The 21,330-nt window shown below is 43.0% G+C and overlaps 1 protein-coding gene across 6 annotated transcripts in view; it reads left to right on the plus strand.

Moving 5' to 3' along the window:
• The first annotated feature begins 206 nt into the window (after window positions 1–206).
• The window catches only part of DYRK1A (dual specificity tyrosine phosphorylation regulated kinase 1A), a 150,460-nt gene continuing 129,336 nt past the window's right edge, over window positions 207–21,330 (plus strand). For 3 of the 6 annotated variants that reach the window (XM_081799878.1, XM_081799861.1, XM_081799874.1), the window contains exon 1: window positions 1,650–1,789. The gene's annotated coding sequence lies outside the window, so the exon portion shown is untranslated. Of the gene's footprint in view, window positions 320–1,055; window positions 1,077–1,649; window positions 1,790–21,330 lie in introns of those variants that run through there. The other 3 variants (XM_081799867.1, XM_081799890.1, XM_081799885.1) reach the window with 3 other exon arrangements.

Here is a 21,330-nt window from a genome sequence, read left to right on the forward strand (position 1 = left end):
GGAGAGCGTGCACAGCCTAAAAAAGTTTTTATGATGGTTCCATGCATAATATCTGATCGTTGGCATTGGTTGCTGCAAAAATCGAGAGGCAGTATTTAATCAAGGTGTCAGCCGCAGGGGCATCCCGGATTCGGGCGAAGCGTCCGGAATTCCTGAGATGTCTGAAACGCGGAGGCGGCCTCTTCCCCACCCCCGCCGCGGCCTCCGTGGGCATTTTCCGGCGAGGCGGGCACGCGAGCCCTTCGAAGAACAGTTGAAACGCGCGGCCGTGCGCACCCGGGCCGCCTTCCAGCGGCCGGCGCGCTCCCCGGGGATGAAGGTGAGAGCCCCCGGCCGGGGCGCCAGGGTTGGGCTTCCCGGGTCCCCGCGCGGCCGCAGAGCCCGGCCCCCTCCCTCCCCCCACCCTTCGGCGCGGGCGGGGCTGCGGGCGCACGACGCGGAAGCGCGGGGTTCCGGGGGTGGCGGCGCGGAGGCCGCGCGCGCTCCCCGGGCCGCAGTCGGCGCGGGCGCGGACGCGGGCGCGGGCGCTGGGCGGGGCGCGGCCAGGAGGCCGGGGAGTCGGCGGGCGCTCGCGCAGAGGCCGGGCCGCCGCCTCACCCCCCCTTCCCTTCTCTTTCCTTCCCTTCCCTCCCTCGGCCTGGCCGTCCCCCTCCTCTCCCCTCCCCCGAGCGAATCACGCGCCCTCCTCTGACACTCGTAGCGGGCCCGAGCTCCGAATTTATCCTTCACGTGACCTGAGGGGGTTGGGTGGTTGGTTGGGGACGAAGGGGTAGAGAGAAAGGAGGGAACGGAATCTGCCGTTGCCCGAGCAACAGGCCCCGCCCGCCGGCTTGGGGCCGGGGGGCGGGAGGAGGACGTCAGCACGTCAGCCGGGGTTTTGCGTTTTGATTGACAGTTGCTATAGCGACCGGGTCGGTCCGTCGCCATTTTGTTGGTTGGTTTTTTTTTAAACCCTTTCGCTTCCCGCCCGAATAATAATAAAAAGCCCCATTGGAGTGAGGCGGGGGTGGCGGCGGCAAGAGCGGCGGGGGGATCCGGGGAGACTGCTGCCGTCGCTGCTGCTGATCGCGGCCCAGGTCGGGCTCAGGGAGCGGACACCTCGAGCGGGGGGTGCGGGCGCCGCCGCCGCCGCCGCTTCTGCTGCTGCTGCTGTTCCTGCTGCTGCTGTTGGTGCCGCTGCCGCCGCCGGCGAGCGGGCGGGACCGGTGTGAGTGTGAGAGTGTGTGTGTGAGTGAGCGTGTGCGAGGGCGAGTGTGCGTGCGTGTGTGTGTGAGTGTGTGTGTGTCTGTCTGTCTGTGCGGGGACTCGGGGGCGGGCGGTTCGGGCTCTCCTGGCGGAGGAGCCGCCGCCGCCGCCGCCGCCGCCGCTCGGGCCCCGGCGCTTCTCGCTGCGCAGGTTTGGAGCGCGCGCCATTTTGTGAGATTTACAAAATCCTCCTCGGGAAGAAGCCGCCGGGAGCGGCCGCGACTCGGCGCCCGGCCTCGCCGCCGCCGCCGCCCTCCGCGCCGGGCCGGGCCGCGCGGCCCCGCCGCCGGGAGCCGGGGTCCGGGGACTGCGGTATTTGCCGGGGAGGGGGCTGTCGCCTCCCCGGCCCCGGGCGCCGCTGGAACCGCGGAGCCGGAGAGAGACTGAGAAGGCTGCGGCTCGGCCGCGGAGCCGGGAGCGCCGGGGGCGGAGAGAGGCGGCCGGGGCGGCGCTGGCTGCGGAGGCCGCGGCGGGAGCGCAGCGGTGGGAGCCCGAGGCTGAGACTCACCGGAGGGAGCGGCGCGAGCGCCCCGCCATCGTCCCGGTGAGTGTCCGGCCCGGCCGCGGCCCCGCCCGGCCCGGCGCCCGGCTCCCCCCGCGGCCTGCAGCCGGGCCCGCGCCGAGGCCGGCCGGGCGGAGGGAGGGACCTGCCATTTTAGGAGGAGGCGCCGCGGCCCGGGGCCGGCCGCCGGGGGAGGGAGCCCGACAGGCCGGGTCCCGGAGGAGAGGCGGGTGCGAGCGGAGGGAAAGTTGCGGAGGGTGGGAGCAGGGGCCGCGGCCTCCCGGGAGCCGGGGCCTGGGGGCCGGAGAAAGCGCCAGACCTTCACTGGTCGCCCGAGCGGAGGGGAGGAGGTTGTCTTCCTCCTCCTCCTCCTCTTCCTCCTCATCCTCTTCCCCCAGCTCCTCCCTCGTCCCTCCTCTCGGTCCCCACCAGTGTGGGAACCGCCGGGGTTCTCCGCAAGGACAATGCACGGGTTAAGAAAACGGGGCTGGCTGCTGGGCGAGGCGCCGGGGAAGGTCGGGGGCTGGGTCCCTCAGCGGCCGTTTGGGGTGTGTGCTGGAGCGAGGGCACTCGGCGTGCTCCGAAGTTGTGCAGTGAGTGCAAGTAATCCCGGCCACTCGAGGTGGAGTAATGACCTGTTTAGCAGCCGGAGGAGTTGGTGGTTGAGAATGCGTAAATTATAATTGATACCTGGCTATTGCAACAAAACTTCACAAGTCTATTTACAGGCACAAACCAGCTCTCGCTTGGATCCACCAAAGCTGCTGAGTATCTTAACGCCTAGCGAAAGGCCCCTCCCTAGCCTGAAATAGTTAAAAATGGCAAAATTAGTGAGTGAGTGATTCCGACTACTGGTCTGTGCTTTTCGTTCAACCCTAGATTATACGAACCTTGTAATCTAGGTGCAGCCCTCGAATGCCAGCACCGTTTGGTTTTTGAATTCCGCCCAAGTTGTCAGAAAATACCCTGTATAGCATTGTTTTCACACGGATTTTTTTTAAAGATGAGGACAAAGAGTGCCAGGCAGTCTTCGCAGGGCTTTACATGTATGAACTCACATTTCCTACCGGTAGGAACTGTTAACCCATTTCACAGATGAGGAAACTGAGCTGTGACTCATTCAAGGTCATACAGCTGGGACTCGAGGAGCCGGAGTCTGTAGCCAGCCTGGGCTCATAATCACTAGGTTATAACTGATTATTATAAACACTGGCAAATTTGGAGCGATCTGTGTGTAATGACTCAGGGTTCTAACCTAGAGACTGTGCCACTGACAGTGTTGAGCACAGAATTAACTTTGTCGTTTTTGGAAGTGGAAGGATGGAAAAGAGACCCTCTTAGTGAAACTTGTCAGTCCCCCCACTCCCCAAACTCTGTAGTTAGTTATCGAATGGAAGGAATTAAAAGATATTTTTTGGTGCGTTTTGTTCTTCACACTTAATTTTAATTGTAGGCATCGCTTAAGTATTGATGAGTCATAGCAAAGTTTTGGGTAAAAGTTATTTTTAGGCATTTTAAAAATCTTTGAATACTTAGATTTCCTGTATGACCCCTTGTACCTTACATATACAAAGTGTTTAAGAATGGATATATTTAATATTTTGATTTTGGGGAGTTTTAATAATTTAATGGAATTACCTTTAGCTTTTGTGTTTTTAAAATTTCTTAAATTCTCACGTCTTGATTGTTTACTTTGAGAGATATTATTTTCAGGTAGACTATAAATGTGACACTAGAACTGAAATTTCATGTGCTAAGATTTTAAGTTGAAGAAGATAGTTTCAAAGAAACAGCAGTTAAGAAAAAGTTTACTCAGTTACAGTTAAGATTTTTAATATACACATGACTTACACTTCAAGTACCCCAGTGCTTTTGGAGGATTGGTCTTGAAATAGCCCTGGTGCTTATGCTGGCTGTCCAAATTCATTTAGAGTTCAAACCTTATCAGAAAGTTAAGGACTTCTGTTAACATGTGTACCAAGTACTATTGTAAAACAGTATAAAAAGTTGATAAGAGGCATAAGCTCAGAAATTAATTATTCTGGGGTCACCCCTGTGTAAGGTGAAGGCACACTTTAAAATCTAAGAATGATTTTGATTTGAAGGAATAGACTTGAATGAATGGATGGTCATTATTGGTAGGGGTGGGACGTGGACTAAATGATCTAGTGAGATCTTTGTTATTAGGAATTTGTAATATAGGTATAAGATAGCTTCTTAAACATATTTTAAAAACATTTTGGTGGGACCTATTAGAAACTTAAGAGAGAGGGGCGCCTGGGTGGCTCAGTTGGTTGGGCGACTGCCTTCGGCTCAGGTCATGATCTTGGAGTCCCTGGATCGGTCCCTGCTCAGCGGGGAGCCTGCTTCTCCCTCTAACCCTCCCCCCTCTCATGTACTCTCTCTCTCATTCTCGCTCTCTCAAATAAATAAATCTTTAAAAAAAAAAAAACAAAACTTAAGAGAGACAAAATTACTGTGTGCTTGGATTAAAAAATCAACCAGTTAGTCCAGTCTTTAGGGGAACTAACATTCAAAATAAATGAAAATACACCATTTTAATGCAATGTCTTGTTTGGGAATGTGTATAGTGAAAAAGACCTTTGGTCAGAATTTTTTCCCCCCTCTAGAATGTTGTCAGATGTTTGTCCCGTTAGTTTTATTTATGGAGATTTATTGTGTTTATGATTTAAAGATGGGGTAGGGAGTGGTAAGTGCAGTGACTAGTATTTAAAGAATTTACATACATAGGTTTTTATAGTACTGTGAATATTTATCTGCCAAAGCAAAATTAAGGATGACTTGTAACAAGGTATACAATGACCTTTGGCATGCATTTTGTTTTGAAACTAAAACAAAGAAAGAAAATGCTAATTTGTATCAAATCTTGGGTACTGCTTAAACTTTTTTTTTTTTTTTTTAAATAAAAACTAGTTTAGCTAGTTAGATTACTCGGATATTTTCACGTGTTTATGGTTGGCAAGTATCTAGTTTTGGGAAGAAAATTTGGAAAGAAGTAGCTTTATTATGAGTGTGAAGGGAATTGCCTTATATGTGAGACTAAGATTCTTAGAAGAGGGGGCTTTATTTGTGACTCTTGGTATTTGTGATAAAGGTGTCAATGTTTTTGCTTTTGCATTAGCTTCTCTCTTACTTCAAAGAACTTTCATATTTCCTACACCCACACCCCCAGCAATTTCTCTCCTTCCTGCAAGAAAGAAATGAACCATCTGAACCCAGCACAACCCAAAAACTTCCAGGAAGAGTCTTTATAAAGAACTTAGTTCTTCCTTCACAGAATTTTATTACTCTCACAATTTTGTTGTATATTCATTATCAGTAGTTTCAACTGTGAGCTAAGGATCTCTACTTTCTGTTGAGTGTTTTGGTAGTTTCACATGTTTTCTACTTAGAAGTAAAGATATTACTTGAAGTTATCAAACATGGTCCCCTGAAACTTGGTACAAACAGTTTGCCCTGTCAAAAGGTATTGTGTGACTAACTTGTGTAAGAGCACCTTATGTATGTATAGTGATTATGCTTTTTAAAAGACTTCTTACCATATATTATTTTAACCATTGGGCAATGTTTTGAAGGCTAGAGAAATTTTAATTTAACCCATGGCTTGCACAATTTTTGATTAAAAATTGCGGGGGGCGTTAAAATTTTTTAATTACTTGGGGAAAAAAATCAGATTATTTTAAGTTACGTAAAACTTCTCTGTTGCCCCTAAATGAAGAAATCTTTTGAAGTCTTGCCTGCAGTGTTAAGCTAGAGCTATAAGGTTTATCGTTGGTTACTTGGAAAATGAAATGTTGGGTTCACAAGATGAAAATAATCTAACGTTCATATTAAGTAATTAAAGACAAGTCTTGTTTCCTCACTTAGTGGCTACAGGCAGCCTTAGTTTCTTTTTTTTTATTATATGAAAACGACATGATTTGGAAGTATTGTGTTGTATAGACCAGCTAAGTGTTTTTCAAAAGTTAGGCTTTTGCTTTGAAATCATACTTTCAGAATTGTATAACGAGTTAAAATTTTCTATTGGAGATAATAATTTACAGTACATTGGATATCTAGAATGAGGTTCCTTGTAGGCCTACTTTTTGCTAATGTAGAACTACTTGGGCTTCTTAACAATTGATTATTCTACCAGAGCTACATACCCTCTCCTCTAGAAGGGGATTTTTAAAAGTTTATATAGTACTATTAAAGTTTTGACAACACATTTTTTGTTTGAGGGACATATGCGTGTACCTGATATATATGGTGCATTGATAGCTTAAAATGGATTTTTACTCTTGATGAATTGTTGTGAGTTTTATGTTCTCATAGTTAAAATGGTTGTATAAGTCAGTGGGGAGGAGCTTAGGGAACTGGTTTAACATGGAATGAATCTGGTTTTCAACATCACCTCTATTTTACATAACATCCCTGTTCATTAAATAACCCTGTAATTTTTCTAAGTATATCAGATTTCCAATGACAAGAGTGGACTCTTTTTCTTTCTTTAAGTTTTATGGATATTTGTGGTTAGGGTTGGCATCCTAGCATAAGCGTTTTGGTAAACAGATGCTCTGACACCCATCCCAAATCTGCACAAAATCTAGTTATAGATGGCATTTGAGGCAGCATGATGCTGTGGAGAGAGTATAGGCCTGTGATATGGTGCTTGGCAGAGAGGCTCCAGGGTCAGGCACTGCTGGAATCTCGACAGGTCCTTCGCTGGCAGTGTGATTTTGCTAAGCATGGGTTTCTTCATCTGTAAATGGGGTTGGTGGTACTTAACACAGGGCCCTTGTGCAGATTGAGGTAACCTATACATTTCTTAATAGTCTCCTCCTCTCTGTTTTCCCTCTTTTTCCTCCTCTCCATTTGTACTCCTCCTTGTGGTCCCAGGATACATGCTGCTTCTTCAGAGAAACTTTCCCCAAAACCCCAGTCTAGGTAGGTTCCTTAGCCATACATTCTTATAGGACTCTGCTTTTTTTATAGCTCTTACTGCAGATAGCTGTGTAATTATTCATACATATTCACGGATACACTTATTTAATGTCTGTCTCTTCCTTTCTCCATCAGATTGTAATGTCCATCTAGACAGGAATAATTCTTTTTTGATCATGCTTCCAGTACAGCAGGGGTAGATAAATGTATACGTATACAGAGGAGGGAATGAAGAACCTATATGTCAGAATCCTGTCCTAGTACCACTCCATAATTGTGCAATCTTGGGTAAAGTAGCTTCTCTGAACTTCAGTGTTTTATATGCCAAATGTATACAGTACCAGCTGCCCTTCCCAGGATTTTGAGAATGTGGAATGAGATACTATAATGAGGTGCTTTGCAAAAGTGTAAAATGCCATATAAACATAAGTTGGTACAGTAGCAATAATTTCAGTAGTAGGGTTACCCAAGAATTTATAGAGTTTCAACTTTACTGAATTAATAAGGAGCTGTTGCTTAATATTTGTTATAAATTTAAACTTTCTTTATGCATTAATTAGAACACAAGATTGGGCCTTTGTTCTGATTAAATACAGTAGCTTAAACACGTTTATTTCTCTCTCCTGTAAGTAATTTTAAGGCTGATGTAGTGGCTTCATGGTGGAGGGGACCTTGGTTCCTTCTGTCTTGTTGCTCTCCGCTTAGGGAAACACCATTTTCTGTGTGGTGCGAGACTGCTCCCCATCATATCCACCATCTAGGAACAGGTGTTGGGAAAACACATCCCCCTTTTTAAAAGACAAGCCTGGAAGTTGCATACGTGACTTCTGTTCATATCTGTTGGTCAAAACGGTCAGGTGGCCACATTTAGCTGCAAAGGAGGCTGGGATATGTGGTCTCTGGCAGGGTGGCTGTTTGGTTGAAAATCTGTTTCTACTGAAGAAGAGGAGAATGGGGAATTATGAAACATTTCCTGTCACACTTTGAAATGTTTTGGAAGAAACATACAGAAATAAACCTTGGAAAGACAACTTTTACTGCACTAATTAATAAGACTTCTTTTCGTATTTGGTCATTAGTCTTCTGAACTGTGGTGTGCAAATTTAAATAGATCACTATTCAGGGTCTGTAATATATACATATATAGTTAGATTAGAAAAATGTAGCTAAAGTTTTAGTAGTGAATGAATTTTGGCTCTAATAGCACATTATTTTAGATAGGTAGATACGTGGTTCTTGATTGCTGTGACTGTATTGTATGTAAACAGTATTTGGAATCTAAACTTTTGGATTTTGTTTTAATAGTTTCCTAGAATGTGTTCCTACTGTATGTATTCATACTCATACCCTCGGCAAACTATTGGAATAACACTTGAATCTTGTCAGGTTTTCAGTAAATGTTTTGAGTCACTGGAGTTGCAAGGAGGAGGATAGCAGTGATGTTTAGAAATACATTTACTATCCGGGTATGTTCCTCTTAAGTTTTGTGGGTTTGAACAAAGAGGAATATCTAGGATTCTTTTGAACTAGAGTGTTGTTATTAGATCTAGTGGAGAGCTGAGAAACTAATGGTTCTCAAACAGGCTTCTGGAGAACTTCTTAAAGTTGTGGGACTCCCAAACTCAGATACTTCTCTATCTATAGGTTTGGGGTGATGCTCTGGCATCTACTTTCTTAATTAGGATTCCAGGTAATCCTGATGCAGTAGAAAGACTTTGGGAAACATTGATATAGTTATTCGCCCTCATTTTAGAGAAGGAAATAGACGCAAAGAAACTAAATGACTAACCGGTACTCCAGAGTGAGCTGCTCAAGAATTAGTGTATGTTTTTCTGACTCGTAGTTCTTCGTTCTTTTTGTGAACGCAGAAGAGGACCAAGTACCAACTGTGTTGAGATTTTATAGGGATATTAGTCATTCTCAAATAGTTGTTTTTTATGTGTGAGCTCATTGGTAGTGAATAGTTGGATCACTTAATTGTTCTTTTAGCAAATAGTCAAGTGAATATTTAAGGATGGGAAGTTGAGATTTTAAAGGTATTGTTAATGTCAGTGCTGTGGCGGATAGGGTAGTGTACCTGTAACATTAGGGTAGGTGATAGGTAGGTGCTAGCCTGGCATGATGAGAAGGAACCAAGGTAGGTCTTGTCCTCAAATTATTACTTGGTTTTTCATCTGCAATTCTTACTGTTGAATTCATTCCTTTAGATTAAGTTGAGGTGGATTCCCTAATTTAAAATGGAAATATTCCCAGAGGAATGTCCTTTATCTGTATATCAGGTTAACACTTTATGAATTAGTTGGCTGCCATTTTAAGATTTGGAGATAGCACCTGCACTAGTAAGAGAGCTTTGTGGGAAGGGGAGGGAAGAGTCAGCACATGTGCCCTAGCCCAGAGGAAGATGAAGGGCATGTTTGAGAAGTGTCAGCTTGTGGTATAGTTCTGGAAGCGTTCATGGAGGCTTCTCTTGTGGCCAGAGGTTGGTAGTATTAGACTGGACTTCTGGCCTCCTGTCACTAAGAGTATTGGTAATGGGACTGTGGATAATTTAGCTGAAGACCCACTTGAGTATTGGAGTAGAAGGCCTTTTTTCTTAGTGTTCATCATTCCTATTTGAGCAGTCTGACACCATATCAAATATATAAGGAATCGTTCTGATCACCTAGGGAATTTTAGTTTCTAAAAGATCAAGTAATATGTCCTCATGGTTTTAAAAAAAAAAAAAAGCTCAGGCCCTATAGGATGCTGTCATATCAACCCCCTGCCTCATGCTCCATAGGGAATAGTTATTTTTCCTACCAGAAATGTCCTATGCATGTATGTGCAAGTATATCTATTTTAAACATTTATTATGTGTATGTTACAGAGCAGTATTGTTCAGTATGATCCTATTTTTTAAAAATTAATTACAGGGTTTTTTTTTTTTTTAAATTTATTTAAGTAAACTCTAACCCCAGTGTGGCCCTGGAACTCATGACTTTCAAGATCAAGAATCACATAATCCACTGACTGAGCCAGCCAGGTTTCCCTGATCCTGTTTATTTTTTTAAAGTTCGTAGACATTGTGGTGGATGTGTGTACAGTGTCTATGCACTTAAAAGCAAACTGGATCATGCTAAACATACGGATTTGCATCTTAAACGTCTTGATCTATTTTAGAAATATTCCCACATCAGCTGATAGTTTTCTCTGTTATTTATATTTTTTTATTTTTTATTTTTTTAAAGATTTTATTTATTTATTTGACAGAGAGAGAGATAGCGAGAGCAAGAACACAAGCAGAGGGAGTGGGAGAGGGAGAAGCAGACTTCCTGGCGAGCAGGAAACCCGATGTGGGGCTCGATCCCAGGACCCTGGGATCATGACCTGAGCCGAAGGCAGACGCTTAACGACTGAGCCACCCAGGCGCCCGTTTCTCTGTTATTTTTAATGGTTAGGAAGTATTCCATGTTATGGATGTACCACAATTTAATCAATCTCTATTAAAGAACATTTAAATTGTTCTTGTATTTTTGTTTTAAACAATGCTGAAGTGTACATCCTTGTACATATAACTGTGTTCTGTGAGCCTTAGCCACATGATACATATTTCTAAGGGAAATTGCCGGTTCACCAAGTATATGCACGTTTGGCAATGGCTTGCCAAATTGTCTTCTCAAAAGTAGCACCAATTTATACTTCATCAGCAGTGTCTGAGAGTTAACAGTTTCCCAGATCTCACCAACATTGGTGTTACTAGAGTTTTAAATCTTTGTCAGTTTAATAGGTGAAAATGATATTTAATGGTTTGGATTTGCATTTCTTTAATTATGAGTGAGTTTGAACATCTTAAGTTGTACTCTAAGTCTTGTACTTTAATAACAAAATATTCTTTGTCAGATATATAATTAAATATTTTCTGATTTTCCTGTATTTCTTTATTCTGTTGAATGAAAAACTGATGTTTTGATAACTTGCAGATGCTTGTAATTGTAAATGCTTTGATAAATTGTAAAAGGGAATTCTTTTTTTTTTTTTTTTTAAAGATTTTATTTATTTATTTGACAGAGAGCACAAGCAGGGGGAGCAGCAGACAGAGGGAGAGGAGAATCAGGCTTCCCCCTGAGCAGGGAGCCCGATGCGGGACTCGATCCCAGGACCCTGGGATCATGACCTGAGCCGAAGGCAGACGCTTAATGACTGAGCCACCCAGGCGCCCCATAAAAGGGAATTCTTATTCCTCTTCAGTTGAGTAAACATTTGTCCTCTATATGAGGTACGTGCTTTGTGGTGGTAGAAGCTTTGACTACGGAAGTAAGATTTGGTTACTTGTGCTGTTAGTGTTGAGATTGTTGTGTGTCTATAGGCACCATCAACATAGGTAAGACCCTGGCTGCTAACAGTGAGAGGTATTGATGTATGAAGAACCAGAAGAAAGGGAAGTAAGAATTCGGGGGATTTGAGCGTGCCTTGAGGAGGAGGGACTGAGTCTTGGTATAACCTGGAGTTTTGATAGTCTGCTGAAGGGGGGGGTCCTGTGGCGGCAGGGGAAGTGAGGGGTGCCTTAGTAGAATGACAGATTCATGTACCCGGAGTTTCAGAGAGTGCATGTGTGTGAGATGCTGGAGGAGGGATAGGGACAGTTACACTGAGAAATGAGAGTGATGGGTCTTAAATATTATGAGGCATTTGATTGGGGCAATTGAAGGTGTTTCAGCAGAACTGTGATGACAAGTCTGGGTTAGGGAGATGACACAGTAAGAAGGAGGACCTGGAAGGCAGGCTCATTCTAGGTGTATAGGCATGAAAGAATAAGATAAAAGGTAGAAGTCAAATGGGAGAGCTGAGTTTGGAGTGCCTTAAAAAATTCTCAGTGATTTAATTTCCAACAGAACAAATGAATATTTCTGGGTTCAAACAGCTGTGTGGCCAAATTTTTGGATATAGAAAGGAGAGAATTAAACATTGGTAGCAGTATAGTATGGGAATGATTCGTTTAATGGGACAGTTGAGAGTATTTCCTCCTGAGGGCCTGAAGGAACTGTTAAAGAACAGAAGATAGAATTATTATTGTAGTTCAGACTTCCATTAGGGACAGTCATTAAAGTCATTAAAGATGAGCTTAAAAATGGGGCAATGGGAGAAGGCAATGCTAGAAGGTGTGAATCTGGAAAGAAAAAGATGTATTATGATACGTGGTTTGAAAAAGAGTGACTGAACATGAGAGAGTTTAGTTTATTCTGAGTGTCTTTGTATTTTTCCTGAAAAATATCATATTCTCTTTACTTTCACAAGTATCCTTACCGGGAGACAGTAATCTAAACATTTATCCCGTGAGGTGTTTAGAATTATTTATTCAGTACTTAGCAGTGCCAGACATGGAACTAGGGCCTGGGAATTAGTGCGACAGCAAAGCCTACACTGTCTGGGCCATCAGAGAAGTTAGGATTGGGGGTGGGGATCTTTAGTAATCCCCAGAGTAGGTTTACAGACTTTGTAGAGTGGACATACATTATTGAAGGGAACACAGCCCATGAAGTTGAGTAATTTTTGATGTTGCTTTTTGAAGGTCAAATTTTTGTCTCATCTTAGAGTTCTTGTGACAGTTAATTTTGAGTTAAAGTTTATTTGGGTTAAATAGGACTCCAGTCTTTAAGACAAATACTGTGTGCTGAAAAATTTGTTCTGATTTGACCATTTCCCCTTGAAAAGAACAACTGTCAGTCATCTCAGTAGTGGTTTATTTTTATTTTTTAACTTCATCTTTACATCAAACACATTCATTACAGAATGACATTACTTCCTTGGTACAAAAGATTTTGTAGAAGTTTTTTCAAAATAGCAATGGTAGGGAAATTATTAGGATCTCATTTGAGTATATTATAATCTAATTTTACTTTTTGAATTTCCCTATAATCGTTCTGTGGTACAGTTCAAAATGTCAGTAAAGCTAGGTGAGTTTACCTAAGAATTGGCCTGAAGGCTCACAGTTACTCAGCAGTATTAGAGTCAGCTATGCAGAGGGAAGAAATTGAAGATGCGAGTCTTAGGGTTCATGAGAGACAGCTTGGAGGAAGGCTTCTTGCTGAGTAAGACAAAGATGCAGACATCGAAAATAAAGCATGTGGGCATATAAGGAAAGTCAAGGAATAAGGAAAGTTCAGTGGAATGGACAGGCACAGAAAAGCAATTTGAACAAATGATGAATAAAAATTCTTTGTCCTTAAAAAAAAAAAAAAGAAACCTCTTTAATGATACATTGTGACTTCTAGAGTAAAGACCAAACTAGTCACAGGACCCCGTACCTCAATGATGCGGCCCCAGCTCAGTTATACAGTCTTACCTTCTGAGGCTCCGGACCCTGTTTTCACATGTGCTGCTGCTTCAGCCAGCAGTCATCCCCTTTATTGCAGTGAACTTCTTTCCTCCTGCACTTTCAGCCGCAATGTCACTTTGTCAGGGAAAGTACCCCCCCCCATCACCTTTTCTTTTTTAATATCTAATGTCTTGTACATTTCCTCCATAGTGCTTATTACAGTTGATAATTTTTTTTTTTTAAAGATTTTATTTATTTATTTGAGACAGAGAGAATGAGACAGAGAGCATGAGAGGGAGGAGGGTCAGAGGGAGAAGCAGACTCCCTGCCGAGCAGGGAGCCCGATGCGGGACTCGATCCCGGGACTCCAGGATCGTGACCTGAGCCGAAGGCAGTCGCCTAACCAACTGAGCCACCCAGGCGCCCAGTTGATAATTTTTTTAAAGAGATTTCTTTATTGAGAGGGAGAGGGAGAGAGTGCACGAGAGGAGAGGAGTGGCAGAGGGAGAGAGTGAGTCTCCAGCAGACTCCATGCTGAACACAGGGCCCCATGTTGGGCTCCGTTTCACAACCCTGAGATCACCACCTGAGCTGAAATCAAGAGTCGAACTCCTAACCGACTCAGCCACCCATGCCCCCTACAGTTGATAATTTTTTTTAATGCTTATTTGATTAATGCCTTTCAGAGAGTAGGGGCAGTGGTTTGTTCCCCCTTGCAGTCACAGGGATCAGCAAAGGCTTGACACGTAATAAGTACTAAGTAAACATCTGTTGAATGAATCAGTGAAATACATGTTTTGATTTTTACTAGTTGGTCTCAAGGACCAAAGGAGTATCTTTTTAAATTTTATTTATTTGAGAGAGAGCACCTGAGTGGGGGAGGGGAAGAGGGCGGGGGGAGAGAGAGAGAATGAGTATCCCAGGCAGGCCCCATGCTAAGTTGTGGAGCCTGATGTGGGGCTCCATCTCAGAACCCTGAGTTCATGACCTGAGCCAAAATCAAGAATCGGATCAACTGAACCACCCAGGTGCCCCCAAAGGACTGTCTTTTTTTTTTTTTTTAATGATTTTATTTATTTATTTGAGAGAGAGTGAGCGAGCATGTGGGGGGGGAGGGGCAGAGGGAGAAGCAGACTCCTGCTGAGCAGGGAGCCGGACTTGGGGCTAGATCCCAGGACCCTGAAATCATGACCTGAGTGGAAGGCAGACTCTTAACCCACTGAGCCACCCAGGTGCCCCAGAGGACTATCTTTTTAAAGATAGGACTGGAAAACTGTATAGCCAGGAAAAAAATATTTACTCCTGGATTAATTACACAAATGCATATGAAATACCTACTGTGTGGGAGAAGCCAGGTGTTAGGAATATGGAGTAGAAACATTGTGCCTTTTTTATTTTTTCTGAAAGTATAGTTGACAGTGTTGTATTAGTTACATTGTGCCTTTTCTTTAAAGGAGCACATCATTTTAGTAGTTTATTGAAATAGACCCATTCCTTAGTGTTCATTTGGAGAGGTTTTAAATTGTAGAGGGAATCAGCCTGGATATTCTTCATGGTTCTTAGGCATGAACCATGTGAGGTCTGTTCAGTGAGGTCGTTCAACAATGACCTCTGGGATGTCAGTCCAGCATTTGCAGTAGCTGTCAGGTTCACATTTAAAATAAGCTCTAGCTTTGACTTCATCTAAAAAGTGACAGAAAAGTGAAGAAAGTGGTTTGGATGCATTTTGGCTTTAACTTTTTTTTTAATAATTTTTTTAAAAGACTTTATTTATTTGAGAGAGAGAGAGCACAAGTGGGGGAGCAACAGGCAGAGGGAGAAGCAGGCTCCCGACTGAGCCACCCAGGCGCCCCTGGCTTTAAGTTTTACAGGTTTGGACAACAGAATGAGAACAATTGAGGAAATTCATTGTATGGATGGATTTTTCAAAAGAATGAGTTGTCATCTTTTTTTTTTAAAGATTTTATTTATTTATTTGACAGAGAGACACAGTGAGAGGGAGCACAAGCAGGGGGAGTGGGAGAGGGAGAAGCAGGCTTCCGCGGAGCAGGGAGCCCGATGCGGGGCTTGATCCCAGGACCCTGGGATCATGACCTGAGCCAAAGGCAGATGCCCAACTGACTGAGCCACCCAGGTACCCCAGAATGAGTCTTGTAGTTAGAAAATTATTGAAGCTGTTGATCTTGTCAGGTGAATAAGCTTTTAAAAGCTTATAAGGGATATGTTTAAAATTGTCCTGAAACCTTTCTCAGTGACTAGTTTCTACAGTAAATATTTAGAAAAGCAAATATTCAGTAGGTATTGAAGCTCTCCTCTCTGCCTGGCGCCATGCTAGGCCCTTGGGACATAGTAGTGAGTCACCTGGGAATACATGGTCCTTGCCATCATGAAGCTTTTCAGTATAGTCAGGAGCTCACTGATGAGAAATGTAAAGGAAATACGGCTTGTGTCCATTGTGTTCAGGGTGAGCAGTTAGTCCTCCTTGGTTCCTTCTGTTTGTTTGGTTGTTTATGTTTTGAACTTAGTTTTGGTGGCAACATGTTAAACTACTTTAAGCTACTTGCTGCTTTATTTTTGGTAACATAGGAGTTAAAGGGGAGAACATTTATAATACCATGTAAAATAGAAACCCTTGGATCTTCAATTTGTTGGCAGATTTTTAAAAAAGTTTATGTAGGTCAGTGAGTTTATCTTCTTAAAATATAAGCTCCTATTTAATAATAATAGTAACAATAGCTATTATTGATTGCCTCTATGGGCCAGACACTGTACATATTCATTATTATTTTAATATTCCCAGCAATTCTGTAAGGTGGTTGGTAGTATTTCTGTTTTTTTTTTTTTAAAGATTTTATTTATTTATTTGACAGAGAGAGAGAGCGAGAGCAGGAACACAAGCAGGGGGAGTGGGAGAGCGAGAAGCAGGCTTCCTGCCGAGCAGGGAGCCCAATGTGGGACTCGATCCCAGGACCCTGGGATCATGACCTGAGCCGAAGGCAGACGCTTAACGACTGAGCCACCCAGGCGCCCAGTATTTCTGTTTTATAAGCTAAAAAGCTGAAATGCAGGGAAGTAAATTTGCTTAAGGATAATCATAGCAGATTGCATATGCTGTCTCCAGATAATAAAAACCCCAGTGAAGAGTTAAGTGCCCTAAAGTTAAACATTGAGAGAGAAAAGAGAAACCTAGAGCTTCTATAATCCATTAATTGAAGAAACAGAAAAGTTCTGGTATACTGGAATTGATACTTTCTGCTATTGGTTCATTAGTTTTTCAGATAATAAACAAAAGTGTCTAAAAACTGTGTTTGGGAAATTCTTTACCTTAAGGATCTTGATGGGAAGTAGAAATCCTCAATTTTGAGAGCCAGTTGCTTACTTTCTCTGCATCTTTCGGAGTTGGGATGCAATTATGTGACCTGGGGTCTCTACTCCACTACTTCAGAAGCTAGTGACTTGCAGAAGTAGGCACTTTGTAGAAATCTGTGTTCTGCAGTGCAGGGGGGATGGCAGCTACATCTGTTTCCCAGAGGTGGGCAGTGACAAAGATTCTGCTGTAGCTTTAGTTCCTGGTGTCACTGGTGTCTGTTCAGGCTGCAGTGACTGAATCCTATGTTGTCTCCACTGGACCAGATCTGTGGTTTGAATTTTGGTGTTCTTGATTATGTAGCCTTCCAGCTTGGCCCTCCTGGGGTTTTCTGTGAGTTGCCTAATATGCTTTAATAACTTCCTTTTCAGTTTCAACAAAGCCAGAGTTAGTTTCTTTTGTTTGTAACTAAGAACTTTTACTTAGACGATGCTAATTAAGATAATTGACAATTCTAAGGAACTCTCCAGGGTCAGGGTTACCTGCATCTAGATTAAAATTTATTAATGGGAGGAGTTTACAGTATATATTAAGTGAGATAGTTATATGCAGTTTGCTTATTGATTTAATGAATTTGCTGATTTGAGTGCCTGTTCTAGGCCAGAGTATGGTCTAGGTATTGGGGATAGAGGAGTGACAAGATAGACAAGATCTCCGCACTCACAGAGCTTACATTCTGTTTTAAATGTAGAATAAGCAAGAAAGCAAGTAACAATGACAGAGCGATAAATGCCATGATAAAAATAAAGATGGGATGATGTAATAGATAATGGTGGGTGTATGTGTGTGTATGTGTGTGTATGTTTAGGAGTTGTATCTTATAAAACATTTACTTTATCAGGAATCATGACTTAGGTTTTTTTTTTTTTTTTTAAAGATTTTATTTATTTATTTGACAGATAGTGAGAGCAGGAACACAAGCAGGGGGAGTGGGAGAGGGAGAAGCAGGCTTCCCACAGAGCAGGGAGCCTGATGCAGGGCTTGATCCCAGGACCCTGGGATCATGACCTGAGCCGAGGCAGACACTTAATGACTGAGCCACCCAGGTGCCCCCATGACTTAGGTTTTTTGACTATGAGGCGGTAACATTCTGAATTTACCCATCAACCATTAACAGGAAACTGGACAAAATACATGAAACAAGTATTTTCAGATATTGAACAATAGGCAGTGTAGATCTGTGATCCCTGATGGGGGGTTAGCAAATGAGGTGAGCCCTTTGATGGCCCAGCTTTCTTTCTGGAGGCAATTTTCAGATCTCAGTGCAGGGAGGGGTATCCCAAATAGAGCCATTTGACCTCACTGAGTTGAGGAAGCAAAGATTGGATCTGGGGGAGGCCAAGATGGTTCTGTTTTGAGGAGCAGGCTTCTGGAGAGAAGGGAGCTATGCAGAGAAAGAGTTCCATAAGTCTTAGTGGTCCTCTTAAATGTTTGAGTGAATATTAATCTGCTCTGCACATGTAGGATGCAGTTTCATAAAGAACAGTTCCTGAAGAAGGAATCCACTGGGAAACTGTAAGCAGAACAATTCTCACAGCTCACATAAAGCTGGGAAATACTTGAGTACCTTATAGCCAGAGTAGAACTCATTAAATGCCGTGTTTATTGAGACTCCAGAAGGGTCATGTCTTAGTAGTGGGGCTAAATTAGTCCTAAAATTAAGGCTTCTCTAGATATGGCTGGAAAATGCTTAAAAACAAGCCTTGAAAGGAGCAAACTAATCGGTAAGTAATGTAATTGCCAGCAAAGTCCAATACTCTTTAAAGAAATATAACAGAACCTAACACTCAGCAGTTTAAAATGTCTGGCATCCAATCAAAAATTACTAAATATGTGTAAAATCAGGTTAATATAACTTAGGGTGTCAGTCAGTTGAAACCAACCCAGAACTGACAGGTGTTAGAATGGACAGGCAAAGACATTAAAGCAGTTATAACTGTATTCAGTATGTTCAAAAAGGTAGAGACTGGAAAGGTAAAAAAGAGACCCAAATAAAACTTCTAGAGATGAAAACTGATATGTGAGATGAAAAATACACTGGATGGCATTAATGGCAGATTAGATATTACAGAAGAAAAGATTAGTGAATTTGAAGACCTAGAAGAGAAAACTCAACAGAAACAGGCAGAAATGACAGAAATAATGGAATTAGCAGACAGGGTTGTTCAAGTGGCTGCTATAAACATGGGGTCAGATTGTGGTTAATGTTGACATCTTTGTACAGTTGTGACTGCTACCTGAATTTGGCTTGATGTGTGGTTAAGGATAGTTGAAAATCAGTATTTTCAGTAAAGCACTGGGATATGATAGAAGAACACACAACAGTATGTTATTTTTTGATATGTAACAATATTACCGTAAAGTTAGACACTTAAAACATACATTTATGATCTCACAGTTTTTGGGGTCAAATGCCTGGGTACAAACTCAGCTGGGTCCTCTGTTTTAGGGTCTCAGGGCTATCGTCAAGATGCTGGCTGTGGCTGTGGTATCATGTGAGGTATGACTAGGGAAAGATCTCTCCTAAGCTCTCTTGATAGTTGGTAGAATTTGGTTTCTTGTGCACTATTGGACTGAAGGCTTCAGTTTGTTGCTGCCTGTTAGCAGGCATCTGCCCTTAGTTCCTTGTTGTGTGGTCTTTTCCAACACGGCCACTTACTTATCAAAGTAAAGGAGACTGTCTTCTCACAGGACACATGGACCTACCTGCAGAAGTGACATCCTATCACCTTTCCTTTATACTCTTGGTTAAAAGCAAGTCACGGGTCCTGGGTCAAGGGGAAGGATCTACACAAGGGTACGAGCAGCAGGAGGCCATATCCTGGGACCCATCTTAGAATCTATCCGTCACAAACAGTAGTGTGTAGTGGTGAATAGTGCGTTCTGTGGAGCCTGATACAGATATCTGCCTTTGAATCTTAGCCCTGTCTTTTCCCAGCTGTGTAAACTTCTGAGCCTCAGTTTTCCCATTTATAGAATCAGGATAATAGGTACCTACTATTGACAGTATTGTGAAGAGTAATTGAATGCATATAACATTCTTTTTTTTTTTTTTAAAGATTTTTAAAATTTATTTATTTGACAGAGAGATAGCGAGAGAGGGAACACAAGCCAGGGGAGTGGGAGAGGGAGAAGCAGGCTTCCCGCGGAGCAGGGAGCCCGATGCGGGCCTCGATCCCAGGACCCCGGGATCATGACCTGAGCCGAAGGCAGATGCTTAATGACTGAGCCACCCAGGCGCCCTGCATATAACATTCTTAGGACTTTGTTCTACTAACTCCTGCTCATCTTTTCAGTCTCAATTTAGATGTCATATATGTAGGGAAGTCTTCCCTGACTTCTGACTCCTCCTTCCCTCCTGTCTGGGTTAGGTCTAAAACACCCTGAACTTTTTCTTCTCATTACTTCACATGCGTTCCACCTGAATTTTATAGCTGTGAGGTTATTTATTTATTGATTTTGGTATCTGCTGCTTTTAGACTAAGCTGTTTGAGAGCAAGGGTTGTATCTGTTTTGTTCAGGGCTTGGCACATAGAAGTAAATGTTTGCTGAGTGACAATGTGCTTAAAATGCATGTGTTGTTTCTTTGAGAGGGCATTTTTAGTGTTAACATACTATGTTCTCCCAGGTACTGGAGCAGTCAGGCTAAGAGATACTCCCTCTTCTTTCTAAGACTGTCAGGGTCTAGCAGGGGAGATCGAGGCATAATAGTCTTTAAACTGATTGTAAGGGTTTGCAGAGTGGACACTAAATAGGAGTTAAAACACACACACAGACACACACACACACGCACTTAGAGTCTGAAGGGATGAAGACATTAATAAAAATCAGTCCTAGTGGGTGAGAAGCAGAAAACATAGTAGGGAGCTTCTCTTCTCTGTAAATGTGCTCTGCAGACCACTCCTTGAGATGGTGTGGTGTGGAGGAAATAGGTTTGGAGAAAATTACTTTTTTTTAAGATTTTATTTATTTATGTGACAGAGCGATAGCAGATAGTGAGAGGAACACAAGCGGGGGAGCAGGAGAGGGAGAAGCAGGTTTCCTGCTGAGCAGGCATCCCAATGTGGGGCTCAATCCCAGGACCCCGGGACCATGACCTGAGCTAAAGGCAGACGCCCAACGACTGAGCCACCCAGGCGCCCCAGAAAATTACCTTCTTGAAGCTTCACCATGCACATTAGCATGTTATAGTGAACCCCCTTCTCCCTTGTTAACGTAGGAAGGGCAGTCTTTATTAAGCTTGCTCTGCACACTGTAAACATACCCATACCACAACCTAGTAAGGTATTATTTTTATTTAACGGATGATAAAATTTAGGCTTAGAGGTTGAAGTAATTTTTTCTAGTGGTTGGTGAGGTAGGATTCAAACCAGGCTCAGCTCTCACTCTTAACTATTATTCTGTATTGCTTCTGTGGAATATGTTTTAGCAAGTACTAGATTAATTTCATGAGAGGAGGAACCATGTATCTTTTGTGCATTTTGAGACTAGCACTAGAATCTTGCTTAGCCTTTAATACATGGCTGAATGTTGGGTTTCTGGTATGATCTTATACTGTATCTTAGCTTCCCAGGTGGAACTACAGTTGACCCTTGAACAGTGTGGGGATTAGGGGTGCTGACTTTAGTTGAAAATCCACACGAACCTTTTGACTCCCTGTGCAGTTGAAAATCCACACGAACCTTTTGACTCCCCCAAAACTTAACTGCTAATAGCCTACTGTTGATCAGAATCCTTAAGTAAAACATGAATAGTTGATGAACAGATACTTTGTATGTTATATATTCTGTACTGTATTCTTAACAATAATACCTATTTCTTAATTTTTTTCAGTATTTCTAGGCTATGCAGTTCATCTGAGTTTTTTCAAATTGTTGCAAATCTCCAAAGACTTTTTCCAGTATATTTATTGGAAAAAAAATCCTCATATAGGTGGAGCCATGCAGTTCAGACCTGTGTTGTTCAAGGGTCAGCTAT

This window comes from Leptonychotes weddellii, chromosome 1, assembly GCF_054177405.1.
Source record: "Leptonychotes weddellii isolate Sample4059 chromosome 1, ASM5417740v2, whole genome shotgun sequence".
NCBI classification, from domain to species: Eukaryota; Metazoa; Chordata; class Mammalia; order Carnivora; family Phocidae; genus Leptonychotes; species Leptonychotes weddellii.